Genomic DNA, 15,544 nt, shown 5'->3' with positions numbered 1-15,544 from the left:
GTATTATTGTATGAACAGGCATATGGCTTGTGGAGTGTTCTCCTTCCTTAAGGAGTGAATGTATGGTGTTTCCCTACCTTAAGGGTTTGATCAATAAAGTGAATCATTTCTATCTATTTTGATCTTGTTCTTTCTTGGGTTTATTTTTGTTATCATATATCTTTTGGATCAGAGCTACAACAGTTTTTGTTGAATCAAAGCGGAAAGCGATTTTGGGTGCGGGGATGAGACACCGTTTCTGCAAAGGTTTGAATGGAGCAAGGTAGGCAATTGTTTTGATGCTTTTAAAATGATGAGGTGAATAGATCAGACAGGTGAGGAGCTAAGGAGAGCAAGCAAACTCAAGGGTTCTCCTTTAATTGAAGAAAACATGGAAAATTAAACAAATTTAAAGGCAGAGCATAGAAAATTTATGGATTCTACCTTAACACTTCATTTGTTCAATTGCAGAAGATGAGAGAGGGAAAATGATACACATAACAAACTTACAAGTACTGAAAGAAGCACACCATCAATACATAATGCCACAAGAATTCCAAATAGTGCTACAAATCCCTGGTCTTCCCTTTGCCAAAATGCTGAAGTAAAATGTACAATAAAGTCTCAAAGCCTCTTCCCAAAGAGTCCAAACCTGAAAATGACTAAGAAGATACATAATATAGGTAAGCTAACACATTTCCTTGCCTCTAGGGGTCGATCTCATCATCCTAGGAGCTGTTTCAACCAATTCTAAACAAAGCACTACAATCTAGGCAATCAAAACAACTTGCCTCTATAAGCTAGGAAACCAATTCATTCATTAATTTTTTGCTATTTTATGAATGAATCTTCTAGAATAGGTAAATAAGTGTCATGTCATCATGAAATTTCATTAATTACATCAAGGAGGGTAAAAATCCCACCAAAAGTCAAAACTGGTCAAATGGCTGCGTTTTCCTGAGCTGAAGATGAAAAACTTGGAAAATATCCTGATGCGTAGCGTGCCAAAACCCTACGTGTAGCGCACCTTTCATCCCACTTTTGGGGCACTTCCCAGCCTCCAAATTGAGCTCAGGTGGGCGTTTTGGAAAGGTTTGGAAGTCTACTTTCCAACCCAAGTGGAATTGTTCAATTTGGTGCCCATTTTCCCCTCCAAAAATGCATTATCCCAAGACTGCTTCCTCTGTGTCCAAAAAGGGCCAGTAAGGTCATTTTTTGCATGTTTTTTGACCTTTTGGTGACCCAAACCTTGATGAAATGCCTTGGCAGTGGCTGCACAGGTGTATTTCATCATGAAAAATCCAAAAATGCAAACCTTTCGTGATTTGGACTTCCCGATCTTCAGGGTAGCGCGCGGCGCGCTACGCGTTGAGGCCAAAAACCTGTTTTTTATACAAAAATTTCAAAATTAACAAAAATTTCTCCAAATTTTTTGAAATTTGAGCTGGGGGTGCCTCATCAAGTACCATGCTCCTTCAAAGAGGCTTCGGCCAAAATTTGGAGTGGATCGGGCCTTTTTCGCCGTTTTAGTGTCTTGCTCAATCGCCCTTTAGGGATCTTCATTTTCGCTTTGCAAACATGCATGCTGGCCTAGTAATGATTCTTCATATGGCGAAGCATATCCTTGTCTCTGTTTGCCTTGGCTAACAATTTCTCTAAATGAGTGTTCACCTGGATGAGCATAGACTCTCGCTCAATAGGTGCCAAATCATCGGGTCTCTTGCGGGCCAAGTTTCGGTCTTCTTGGATTTGCCGCAACTCATAAAGAGTGTGTTCATCTTCTAGTTGTTTGTTGCGCTGCTTTAGATACCTGATATATGAAGCTGTCTCATCATGAATAGTAACAAAGCCTGATGGCTCACCTGAAGGCCTCTCCTCATGCTGGGTCACAAGCTGACTCGGTCTCTGACATGTTCTTTAAAAACAAGGTAGCTCGAATATATATATGCTGATATACAACTATGTGCAAAATTGACTGTAGACTTTTTCTTTTCCTCAAAATGATGTGACCAAGGGGACACAAATATACAAGGGAATTGTTAGGAAAGGGGAAACATTAGGGAAATGGGGACAATGGAAATAAAACAAGGAACTTGAGGGAAGGGAAGGGGCATGGAAATCTTGAAGTTTTAGGGTTTGGGATGAGGTAGGGTAAGAAAAATATTTTTGTAGTAGAAGAGAGGAATTAGGATTTGGAGGGGGAATAGTATAGGGATTTATGAGGAATTATTGGGGGAAAATATTGGTGAAAATAGGGGATAGGGAATCAAAAGGAAATAGGAAAATGAGAACCTTGGTTTAACATTTATTTTTGAAACCCTACAGCAATCTTGGCATTTAAATCCTTACAGAAAATTAATGGACAAGGAGGGTTTTGACACTTGGTTTTCCATGGAAAATATATCATAATCTCTCACATAAACCGTCCAAAAACCAAGAACAAACCGTGGACAAAAGCCTACCTGTGATTTGATGCATGAGGAGAGGTGTTTGAATGCATTATAGCAAAGTTCTAGGCATAAAATCCAATGTGTAGTGTGCCTCACCCAACGCGTAGCATTCCCCTGGTGCGTAGCGCACGTGCAAATTTGCACTGAGAACTTTGGCCTGATGCGTAGCGCGCCCACCCTGATGCGTAGTGCGACTTTCAGATGATATTTGGAGGCCTTCCCGGTGTCCAAGTTGGGCGCAAGATAGCTCGTTGGAAAGGTCCTTGAGTCTAATTTCTAACCCAGCTAGAATTTTTCAGTTTGGAGTTCATGTGCCATGTAAAAAATCAAATCTCCCAAGACTGGTCAAAATGTGCCAAATGAGGCTACCTCAAGGCAGAGTGCTGTTGCAGTCAACTTTTGAATTCTTTCGTCAACTCCAAATTGAGCTCATGATAGCTCATTGGAAAGATATTTGTGTCTAGGTATTATTTGACTCATCAAGCAATTCATTTGGCCAACCACGCTAGGAGAAAACTTGATTTTCCCAAGGTCACTTCAGAGGTGCCTTCAATTCTCCTGAGGCAACGATATTTTTGACCTTTCTCTAAAACCATGATACCTGTGTAAAACGTGAGGGAGGTTTTTCTTTTTTGGCATGTTTTGGACAAAAACCTCTCTCATTTTTCCAAAATTCATCTTTGATTGCTCTGAAACATCTTTTGAGTGAAACTTGTCCCGATGTGTGAAACAAGAAATTTTGTCGAAATGAAGCGAAATGAAGGGCATAAGGGGCTTCTAAATTCTTGGGGAACTTTTTGGAAATAGGGATGGAGGTTAGGAAGCAGGGGAAAGTGGAATCTTAGAGATTGAGTGAGGGGAAGGGGTCCAAAAGGGAAAAACACAGGCCCAACCTAGAAAATTGCCGAGTTGTAGCAAGAAACTAGGGTTTGTGGAAAAATGTGGAATTTGGGGAATCTCAGTGATGGAAAGTGTTTGATAAGGTACATGAAGGATAGGGGAAGATGTATGAAGATCTGGATACAAGTTTTGCTAATGATTTGACCATCCAAGAGAAATTACCTCCAAAACCCTAGGAGAGGGAAATGGACCTTACCAAGGCACAACTGAAGCATGAACAAGGTGTAGAATGACCCATTGGAACTTGACATGATAATGAAAACCCTTTGAATGATGATAGAATTAGCTGAATGATGACATGGACTGACATTTGGACAACTTTAGAAGGAGTGAAAGCAAAACCCTAGACCTAATGCCTAGTGAACAAATTTTGCTTGAAGACTCTTTGAAATGACAAAATTTGACCTTGACACTCTGAGACCACTTTGTAAGAGCATATTGAATCAATGGAGGAAGGCTGGAAAGGCTGACACTAACATAATCCCCGAATGATTTGTACAACTTAGATGCCCTTGGTTCCTTACTACTGAAGCCAGAACAACAGGTTAAACATGCCGATCATCTTAGGACTCATATAACCTAACCAAAAATAAAAAAATATATTTTTAAAGTGTAAATATTTTTATTTTAAATTATTTTATTATTCATATCAAAATAATTTATTGAACTTTGTACTGAGGATGGACCACATTAGACGGCTCGAAATATCAACCAACAATATGATAATGTGATTAATCTGAAATACATTTGCTCAATCTATATGGATCACAGAAGTCTGAAATCTTCAAAAACAATATCAATCATTATTTGAGAAAAATATTATATAATCAAATCATAATAATGCATAAATTTAAACAACATGTATAACATATTAAATGTTTCACTAGAATATAAATATATAAATACATATATAAATATAAATATATATATATATATATATATATATATATATATATATATATATATATATATATATGTATATATATATATATGTATATATATATATATGTATATATATATATATATATATATATATATATATATATATATATATGTATATATATGTATATATATGTATATATGTATATATATGTATATATGTATATATATATATATATACATATATATACATATATATACATATATATACATACATATATATATATATATATATATATATATATATATATATATATATTTCCTCTACCTTGAAGTCAAGGTTCCTATGGGTTTGCCTCATCTCTGTGCTGAGAAGAATCTTCTAGCAAAAGAGTTTGAAAGAGATACAACAATAATTTTGTTTGTAATCAGCTGACAGAAAAGCTCCCATGAGTTTGATGTTTCAGAAAATGATAAAGAAATTATGTGCTCTATTGAGCCACTAGTAATGGAACTCTTTTAAAAAAATGAGGATTTGGCTTTATCCTCAATTGTCATCAGAGGATCACATTCAAGAGTCTTCAAAGGATCACTTTCCCCCTTTATTGAGCATGCTTACTTTAAGGTTGCTCATCTGGACGTTTCTCTTTTTGGTTGTTTGGTCCTTAGAGGGGAGACGCCCATGGAAGACTCCCCAAAATGATGACAATATCCCTGAACATGGAGGGTCTAGGATAGGCCCCTAAAAGGTGATATGAAATCTACAGGATTGATTATTTGTGCAATTTCACCAACATTAACTAAGGTTGCATTTACGAGAAGGAATGAGGGAAATTAAGTTGTTAGTATGCCTTAAACATAAACTTTGAGAACTAAAATTAAGAATGAACAACAACAGTAAAAGATGCAAACACAACAAAAAATTTTGACAGAGTTCATCCCTCCTTGACTATGTCTCCGGGTCAGCTTCCAATAGGTGCTCGTTATATTAGGAATTCTCCAAAAAGGTTCTTTACATAGAACTTCTCCAGTTGAACTATGCACATAGGCACTGCTAGTTACTGTCAAAAATGGGACCTTTGTCTCAGCTCTCCAACACCATTATCCATTCCCAAAAAGGCCCAAGGATGGCCAAGTTACACTCAAAAGAGCATTTGCAGGCATACACAAGTCCAATTTTTGAACTCCACTATTCCACTCCTAACTTCAATAATGCAGTGGAATTTTTTTTTATAAGGCCTCAAGTAGGTTCTAGGGTCAAACCCTCGAACCTCCCGAGTTATACATGGCAAGTTGTTTGTATTAGGTGAACAAACCTATTACATGGTGCAATTCAAACTTTACACATTGCGATTTTTAATATAGTTTAACATTGAAGTTTTGTTACACATAGTGCATATAATTAATATAAGGTTTAACCATACCATATACATGGTTTATGCTGATTAGACTGGTAGAAAAGTATTGTTGCAATTCCTCGACAGTGATGACATGCCTATCCAACAATCTCAGAAACCATGTGACCTGTGGCATATGACTGTTTTAAAAACTCTGATGATGATGACTACATCCATATCGTCCATTGGTGGTGACCTACTCCCCGACGATCATGACAACACTCCAACCCATCACACGACCTATGGCAAGAAAAGTTGAACCGTCATTTATTTGTGGCATGGAAACAATGTTGATTCATGTGTTGACTACGCCACATGTGGAGACTTCACTGTATTTGAGGTGCCAACTAACCGTAGTGTTGGACTACCACCTGTGCGCCATTAGGCTTGGTTGCAAGACACCTAACAAACTTCACCATGTAATATATTACACCATACTTTATACAATGACATTTTCCATAGTGTTACAAATCCATTTGGGCACATCACTCCCATCATCCAGATCAATGTTTTAAGGCTCATCAAACCCTAATTCCAGTTGTTACATGCCCTAAACAAGTAACCCCTTTGAATGCCTCCTTCGTAGACAGTTTCATGACTTGAAGACATCCTGAAATGACCTCTAGAGGGACTAATGCAGGTAGGCCCATGTAAGGGTGCACTACAGAGCAGGTAAGTCCATGCCAGAGTGCTCTGTAGAGCACTTAGGCTTCCTTTCACTTGTATTGGGCGAGTTTGAGTGAAATTCACATAGGGTTTGGGGAATATTCTTATCTTTTGGAGCCATATAGAAGTTTCCCTCACTTATCAACTCTTATGAGCTCGAAAATGGATGAGGAATGAGTTAAGATGCATCCTATCCTGTCATCCCTTCCTAAACTAATTCTAAGTATGGAAGGTCATTCAATGCCACCATTTATGACAAAACCTCCTTCATCTCCCTATAAATTGACAACTCATCTAAGTGATTAGGGGCTAGATTATGTTGAATTGTAAGGAGATAATGATGCTATGAGAATTGACTTTGAAGCAAGTATTGTAATGTTACAAGTTTGTCATGCTTTTGATGTGATGTGGATGGGATCGAAGCTAGAGGAATGAATTTGAATCAGACACAATGGTTGTAATTCCTTCTTCTACTCAATAAAGGGTTTGAACCTGTTATCACTGATAATTCTGTTACCAAAAAGTTTTTTGCCTAGCTTAAAGTCAGGGTGTTTTCGCAGCACATAAATCCGTTAGCAGTTTCGCAGCGCCATCTGTTTTAGTGATTTCGTAGCGAAAACACTGACCTTGCACTGGCTGCGCTGCGAAATTGGGAAATGACGGATATTTAAAGTGAATTGATGGAAACACTGCAGGAAACGAGGTTTGTCAAGCTGTTTTGTGTGGGCTTGTACTCCATTGAAGGGGAACATTCCAGTGGTAATTTTGCTTTGCGCTCATAGTTGTTGTGGCAGGTTCTCATGATCACCAACGAAGTTCCATCAAAACCCTGTTTCATACTCAAGTCTCAAAACCGTGGTCCTTTTTAAAATCAATGCTTGATCAGAATCGGTTATGAGAAGGCTTCTGTTCGTTGACTTATTCCAAGTTATCATTACCTTGTGTCAGTTGAAGGATTTTAATGAATGTTTGACTCAGTAAAAGGAATCTGGGCTGCAGTTTGATGGTATAGTCTATGTTTTATCATCTCGTTCAGCACAAGAGGAGTTGATTGAAAGATGTTTTTCATTTTGCAATGGGAAACTCAATATGTTGATTAATAATGTCGGTATAAATATGAGGATTTCTCATTTCTTATGTCTACCAACGTTGAATCAGCTTATCATATGTCTCAGCTGTCACATCCTCTACTAAAAGCATTAAAAAGGGGAAGCATTGTTTTCATTTCATCGGTTGTTGGTGTTGTAGATATTTTCTGGTACCATGTATGCGGCCAGCAAAGGAGTAATGAGCCAACTCACAAAAAGTCTTGCATGTGGGTGAAACCGATTATGGACAAGTGACAACATACGTGTTAACTGTATGACACATGGCCTCTACAACAGCGCGCTGGATGTTGGGATTGTGTTTGTGGAATTGCTGGATGTTATAGATCATTACGTTCATGCGCAAATGGAGGAAGACAAATTTCAACCATTGACACAAGATATCTCAACTCTTTCTTTTGCGCATCTGATTTGCGTTGTTGGGACTGTTTTGCCGGAATTTTTCAATGGTGAACAAGGGCGTGTATAGGTCTGGATTCCCCAACATTATCAACTTCCCATTTCTGGAGATCCTTCGTCTGCGCTCAATCATCTATCTTTGCCAGGAGCCGTATCCAGCAGACAACATAGAGCATGGTTAGTGGCTTCATGCTAATGGATGATCGTCTATATGAAGAATTCACTGTTGAGGATCAACTAAATGATGATCTGCATCATACTAAAAGTCCATTTTGATTCCCATGATGCAATGACACCACCTCCATTTTCTCACGGGTTTCTCTATATTTGTTGACATTACATGAATTCCAGACAAGTCTCGGTAAGCCAGGGAAGAAGTTTGGATCCATGAAAGCCAAGCGATGGCAGTAGCGGCCAAGGCGTTGGCTTACTAGAATACAGAGTATGCATTTCGATTTGGGCAGCGGGTGTCTATTTTTCGCCAGAAGATTGCTCACATTTCAATGCTGCGGCTTACGAGAGATTGAATGATCCTACCATGTAGAATTCATTTGAGCCAAAATTCTTCACCTACACAATATTGAGCCATGTCTGGTAATCTGAAGCATATAAATTTTCTCATGGTTACCAGACCGATACTTAAAAGATCTCAGCAGTTTCAATTTTTTTAAAAACAATGCCTTATAGGTTGGATGAATCTACAGACTATATTGATTATGTCCAGCTGGAGAAAAGTGCAGTCCTATTCAGGCCTAAACTCATGATTGCTGGTGCTAGTGCTTATGCACGCCATTATGACTATGCTCAGATGCGCAAGGTTTGTGACAAGCAAAAGGCTGTGTTGTTGGCGGACATGGCACACATAAATGGACTTGTTGCAGCTGGTGTAGTTCCATCTCCTTTTGAGTTTGCAGATGTAGTGATCACTACTACACACAAGTCACTCCGTGGTCCTCGTGGTGTATGATCGTTACAGCTAGGGAAGATTTTAAAAGTTTGTAAAACTAAGCATAGCTCTTAAACACTGAAGTTAAAGACATGGTTGGAATGTGCAAGTGGTTCAGTATCCAAATATTGAAGGTTGCAGAATATGGAGCTACTGTGCAAACGAGTAAATTTATCTATATTTTCACAAGATCATACAATGGAAAATGTTGAGATAACAACTGCATCCGTGAACCAGAATAGTTACAAAAGTTATTGCAACTAAAAGGATGAATAATTGCATGGTGAGAATTAGGAATGACCATGTGGAGCTGCTATACAGACTTTTCCAAAGTTTTATATTTGAGGAATGCGTACTATTGATGTTGTGAAAAGATTTCAGAAATTAAGTTTGGAGGCATTCATCAAGGTTGTTTGAGCCATTTAAATAGCAAGTTTTTGTTTTTCTTGGGTCACAAGTACTTTCAGGAAAACAGATAGCTCTAGTTATAATGCTGCAGTGACAAGCACATCTAGTTGGGGCAGAGTGAAGACCAGAAATGTGAACAGAAGGTCAATATGAATAATTTAGTGTTTTGTTCAGGTGTCAAGATTATCACATATCCTTTTAATAACGCTGTGGATAAGACAGGACATGAAAATGGAAAAGCGTTAGCATGCTGAGACATTTTGCTATGCTTTGAGCCAGAATGATGGCACTGAATGGAGACAGCCATTGAAGCTCCAAGGATTCTGAATCTTTCAAACAGTGAACGCTTTAGTGAATCTTATGGGAAGGATTTTGTCTTCATTACCAATAATTGGTATACATCTTTTCTTCCTGGTTAATCGAAGACAGCTAAATTTATTGATGAAGACTGTGTTTTCTTTAAATCACACAGCAGTTTCGTAGCGCGCTACGAAACTGCTGTAGGTGATGATTTTAAAGCGCAGAGCAGCTAGTGTGATACTGTGAGCGGGAGTTGTGGAAGAGAGACATCTGTTTATCAATACCACCTACAGCACATTCAGAAACATGGTAGTATTTCATACCTGGGGTTGTTAAAAGATTTGGGAACATGTTGCTACACTTTCGGAGAATGTTGGGAGACAGAGACCGTTAAAATAGAACATTTCTCTTGGTCAATTAATGAGCCATCTACCCAATTAGAATCCAAAGCTAGCTCGTTTAGTGTACTCTCCTTCAAGACACCTCAACCCAAGCAGCAAAAGGACATGTGTCAAGAGCCAGAAAAGCATCATGCTACGAGGAGCAAAGATTGTGGATTTTGATTAAATGAAAACCATTTGTAATTTCAGTTTAGCCATTATGTAATTAATAAGTTAGTTATGCACTAGATAGGGATAGTCAATAGCCACCTTCGAGGCTCCCCTCATGCTGGAGGAGGAAGCTCGAGGTGGTTAAGTTTGCTTGCCTATATATGGATCAATGTTAGATGGAGAAAGGGTTGGACATTTTATACAAAAAAGAGTTGTTTTGGGCCATTGTAAGACTTGTGACAGTAATAGTAAAACAATGTTGATCTCTTCTCAAGATTCTTGATGGATTATTATGTTCAAATATAATGATGGTGTTTTATATTTTATGTTCTTTTACAGCCTTGTTGTAACACAATCACTCAGAATTCATAATCTTATGCTCTGACTTCCTGTGTGTTTGGCAAGTTGTGGTTTTGATGGAGTATGTTTGACATGTAATGCAAAGAGCCTTGACTTCCATGAGATGATTATGTTTTTCTTGTTTACTTAGTATATGAGACTCCATAGCCCAATGAGAACCAGTTTGATATGTTTCCAACCAGCTTTTGCTTTCATGAATGAATAAAGAGTTAGCCATCTGTTGTAGTGAAAGATTTTTATCAAGAGTTTGTGAGAGAGCCCTCTCTGATCAAAGAGGCTAATCTTTGATCTAAAGTTAGGTTGAAAGAGTTACATGAAATCTTGCTTGGTTGCAGCCCTCAGTAGTGATTTTGTGATAACAGAACCTTTCTCCCATATGTTTGTATTGTCTTATAATGCTTATATGTGTAAAATGTATCTGATTTCACTATATTCAATAGATCTTTTTATTTGATTGATTATTTGTTTTCTTTGTCCTTTTCAGCTCGTTCACGGATTGGAAACGACATCTCTTAGTATAAGTTTAACCATTATTTTGGCTGAGATATATTATTTATGAAAAAGGAATACGTTGACCGAACATGGTCAATAAGTTCTCTCTCGTATTGTTTTATGCTTTTTCAGGCTTAAGAAGCAAATCTACAAAAAAGAACTTGTGGAGTTTTATTTCTGTTCCTTTTCAAACAATATAAACATGAAAAGGATCGAGTTATATTTATCGTTAAACTCGTTAAAACATAAAATAATGACAAACTTGTTCATCTAGACAAGACTGAGTTTCACCTTCACCAGGCTCGTTAAAACATCAAATAGTGATGGATTCACCCGAAGGGTGAAATTATACAACAAGCATATGCTATCCTCCTTAATATTGATAAAAATAAAGATGTATTGGTTAGCAATGACTGGGGAAAATGGGAAAAAGGGGAAAACCACTTTATGGTAGCAGGTCGCTCTTGAACATAACAATTTCACTTCATCTCCGTGACTTTTTGGGTTGGGTTATCTGGTTGACAGTTATCATACTTATGGTCTATCACACCATCCATCACTTTTTTTTTGGGTCAATGCTGCCAATTCATTCAGACTATTTGGGTTGGGTTATCTACTTGATGGCTATCATAGCATGGTACATCCATCAATGGGTATGTGGCATGTGATATAAATATGGAAGAAGATGGGGATCAGGGGAGGGCCCCATGCCACTTGTCATGGTACAAGGGTAGCTATAATGAGAGAAGCTCCCACTTGGGTATATGAGTGTAGGAGGGAGAAAATCATGTTACATGATCAATTACCCTGGGCTTTACTTTTCCACCCTTATTCATATGCCTCTTGCCTTTGATTTATTTTTCTTTATAACTGCTTGGGGCTCTAGGGGATGAGAGCATGAAGTGTAAGATATACCAATAGATACCCCCTTTCAAGGTGGGGCAGTTCATTGCCTACCAACGTTTGGGATAATCATGAGTTATTTAGTGTGAAGGGAGCTCATCTATGGCCCATATGAATGAGGGTGACGTACATGAATGAGGGGTAGTGCTCATATTTTGACTTTTCATACGTGCTAAATTTGTATGTCCCACCCATGTTTTGCATTTTGTGGTAAATTTCTTGTTGACAGCGGCCAAATTATGTTTCTCTTTTCTTTCTACCTGCATCAACCTCTGAGGCATCATTCCAAGACTGACCCAAAGTGTGGACTAAGGCAGAGGGAGACTAACCCTTTGTGGACCTAGTGGACAAATGTGGACTTGGATGGGAAAAGTGGTGAAATGGGGTTGGCGTGAGTGTAGGGGAATGATGTATATGGTGTTGGGAAGAATGACCACACAACCAAAATTGATAATTCCCATGTAGTTCCAACCCTAAAGATAATAGCTAGTAAAGGAGATCACATGAGATTAGTACCCAAGGCTAACCACAAATTCAGGTAGATGAGACAAGAGTACAAACCTATCCCACTCTTTCCACTGAATACCCAAGAAATTCATGCTGAAAGGTGTCCATGATAAGTAACAAAAATTACTCAACTATACCAATGAAATTCCATACCTTTAAGTTCGGGAGGCCCACCTTCAAACATATGATCATAAAATATGAGTGAGGGGCCACATGGCTAGCTTAGGTGGTGAAGATAGTGGCACATCAAACTATCAGGTGGCTACAAGGGGTTGCTCGATGAGGACCATCTAACATAAAAAAATTTCCTATGCATGGGAGGTCATGAGAACTCCAACAATCTCTTAGGTCCGCAAACCTGTCACCTGAACATATCAAAAATCAATCACATGGGGTAGCATGCTTTCACAACATGTCATGATCGTACATGCTTATATTAGGCCACTAAAAATAAAATAATAATAAATAATTTAATATATAACTAAAATAAAATAGTATAACATTCTGTAAAAAAAAAAAAAAAAAAAAAAAAAAAAAAAAAAAAAAATAAATAAATAAACCCCTTTACTCCTCCTTAGCGATTCAATTGATTAGATAAATTATTATTCCTATTCCCTAGTGTTATATAAATTATAAATTAATTTATTAACCTATGAAAATTATATTAATGAAATAAAATATAATAACTTATATTTTACAATTAGTTAATTTTTCCATTTGACCTAATATTTTAATATTAATTTTAATCTAGCCATTTTAGCTAGCCATTGATGATCAACCTAGTCAGCCTAGCCATTTGGATGATCTACTCTCCCTATATATTGGCAGCCATGATCTGACTTCTCAACTTGTCTTGACGATGAACCACACTAGTTGCTTCGAAACACATTGACAAAGGTTTTCTTTCTGTGATTTACGCCGAAACTCTCTTAATAAATGTTATGGATCACAGAAGCCTCAATTCAACAAATAATAAATAAATAAATTTAAAATGCAATTTTAATATAAATGCAACTAATCTATCATGGTAATATCATGCGACATTAGTTCTAATGAGAAAACCTAGCATGCAATGCATCCTAGCTAACATGCATATTACAACGTATAAGTACTAAGTGTAATCATAGATCCAATGAAACAAAGCCATCACTAGACCAATATAAAAATATTTTTCCCAATGATTACTTATGTTCCAAATCCAAGAGTGAGGATAGGTGTTATATAGAATCTACGACTAGAGACAGAAGTGTCTTCACTAGGCCCAGTGGATTGAACTAGAACAACATAAAGAAAAGGGAATAGTGTGTTCCTTAAAGTAATTGAATGATGGGATGAAGCCTACCTGGAATTTGTCGCAAGCTTCACTCCTTCCTCGACTTGTATGCTCCAATCCTAGCTCTGATCACTATAATTAGAGCTGCACAATCAAACATGACAAGCCAAATATCTACGACATTTATGTAGCATAATCTAATCACTTCATTCAAAAGATCAGAATGATATTGAAATACAAATCATAACACCATATATAGGAAAACATTCCACTCTTTGTATTAATAGAAATGGAGAGAGTTACAACCAAAAATAGTAGTTGATCTTGTAGAAGAGATCCCCAAGTTGACTTGTCCTTTCCTTGCCACAAAGTATGCCTCTATGTCACCCTAATGCATGGAATAATGACTCTCAAAGCAACAACATGAGGGTACATTAAATCTCCAAAAGTCAACCCCTTATGCATGGATGGCTATAAATATATAGATGGGGGAGGTGGTTCATGAATTCTTATCCATTTACCAATTTAGCCTTGAGATCCACTTGAGATGGGAGGATGAGCTCAAGGGATAAGAGGTGAAAACTTCAAGGTAGGATAGGATAGGATTCAAGACTCTTATACTAGGTAAATGGTTGAAACAGCCTCGAGAAGCTTATGGAAATAGAAGCTTCGATATTATTTCTATTTTTCTTGAATTTCTAGAATCTTCTCACCCCCAATATTGAGCAACCTATTGGTGATTAGTGTAGGTGAAGAGAGGGTCAACCTGGTAGTCAATGTTGGTCTGTAAAGGGCCAAGGTGCTCTAGGCCTTAAAAGCTTGGAAACTTAGCAATCAAGAGCATAAAATCAGGGATTTGGCAGAGTCATGCTTAGGGCTTTGTGTAGTGATGATGAAAATATGTTCAAGGATGTGAATTGGCCCCCCTTAAAGGCCTATATTTGACTAGATGTGACAAAATAGCCTATAATAGATTGTCCCCTCAAGTGAAAATTTAGAAATAAAAACTAATCACTGAAGGGATTTACCTTGTGACAATTCAGGATCAAGAACAATTGATGAGATCATCATCTGTTACAATAGATTTACATCATGATGTATTTTTTAAGTGAGGCACACACATGCCCAACAAATAAGATAACATTACATGTACAATGGCCAAAAGAAATGTCCACAGATGACTGATGGTGAACCTATGACTGAATGACTATCTGTATGATCATAGCCATCATACATTGTGATCTTGTATTAATCTTGAAATCATAGCCTAGATAGATGAAACTAGATCTAGAGTCTTCTATCTCATTCACACGACCTAACAATTTACAAGTCTAACCATGTGAATTAATAAGCTAAAGTCGAACATGGTAGAAATAATTTTATTAGATATCAATGATGTAATTCATTAATAGATGCAATAGAAACCAACAATGATGTTAATGGCTCTCAAGGTACTCTAGTACAAATTGTATGGTGTGAATGAATGAATTGATGTCGAACACCACACATAATATTTCAGTCGAAGGCCAATGATGTAAACATGTTTCCGAGAGCGAGGAAACTTGCTACTGATTTATGTAACCACCAAGATACCAAAGGGGCGTTTGTCATTCAACTTCCTGGATAATGAGATGATGTTGACAGGAAGTGACCCATGGTAGGAGGGCCTTGATGTATCCCCCTTCAACGACATGAAACAAGTATGATGATATCAGATAGAATGATTAAAATGATGCTAATTCAAAACTAGATCAGGAATGACAGACATGGAATGAAGGATTAAGAGTATTGTATAAGATATCGACTGAATTATTTCTCTTGAACACAATGGCAACATTGAAATGGATTTGGCAACATTGACCCAAAACCAAAATTGAGGCTTTGAAAAGATATGATAAATCGAAAGACAAGTAGATTTCCCAACCCAACAGCCATAGAGATGAAGTGGAAAAGTGTCATCTTCAAGAGTGACTCGCTACCATTAACAAGTGGCATATCCTGTTTTCCCAATTTCCCTAACCATTACGG

Source organism: Pinus tabuliformis, chromosome 2_2 (assembly GCF_031772625.1).
Source record: "Pinus tabuliformis cultivar Carrire ecotype Pingquan chromosome 2_2, CPIR1, whole genome shotgun sequence".
NCBI classification, from domain to species: domain Eukaryota; kingdom Viridiplantae; phylum Streptophyta; class Pinopsida; order Pinales; family Pinaceae; genus Pinus; species Pinus tabuliformis.
The sequence above is the reverse complement of the archived record's forward strand: the minus strand, read 5'-3'. Positions refer to the sequence as shown.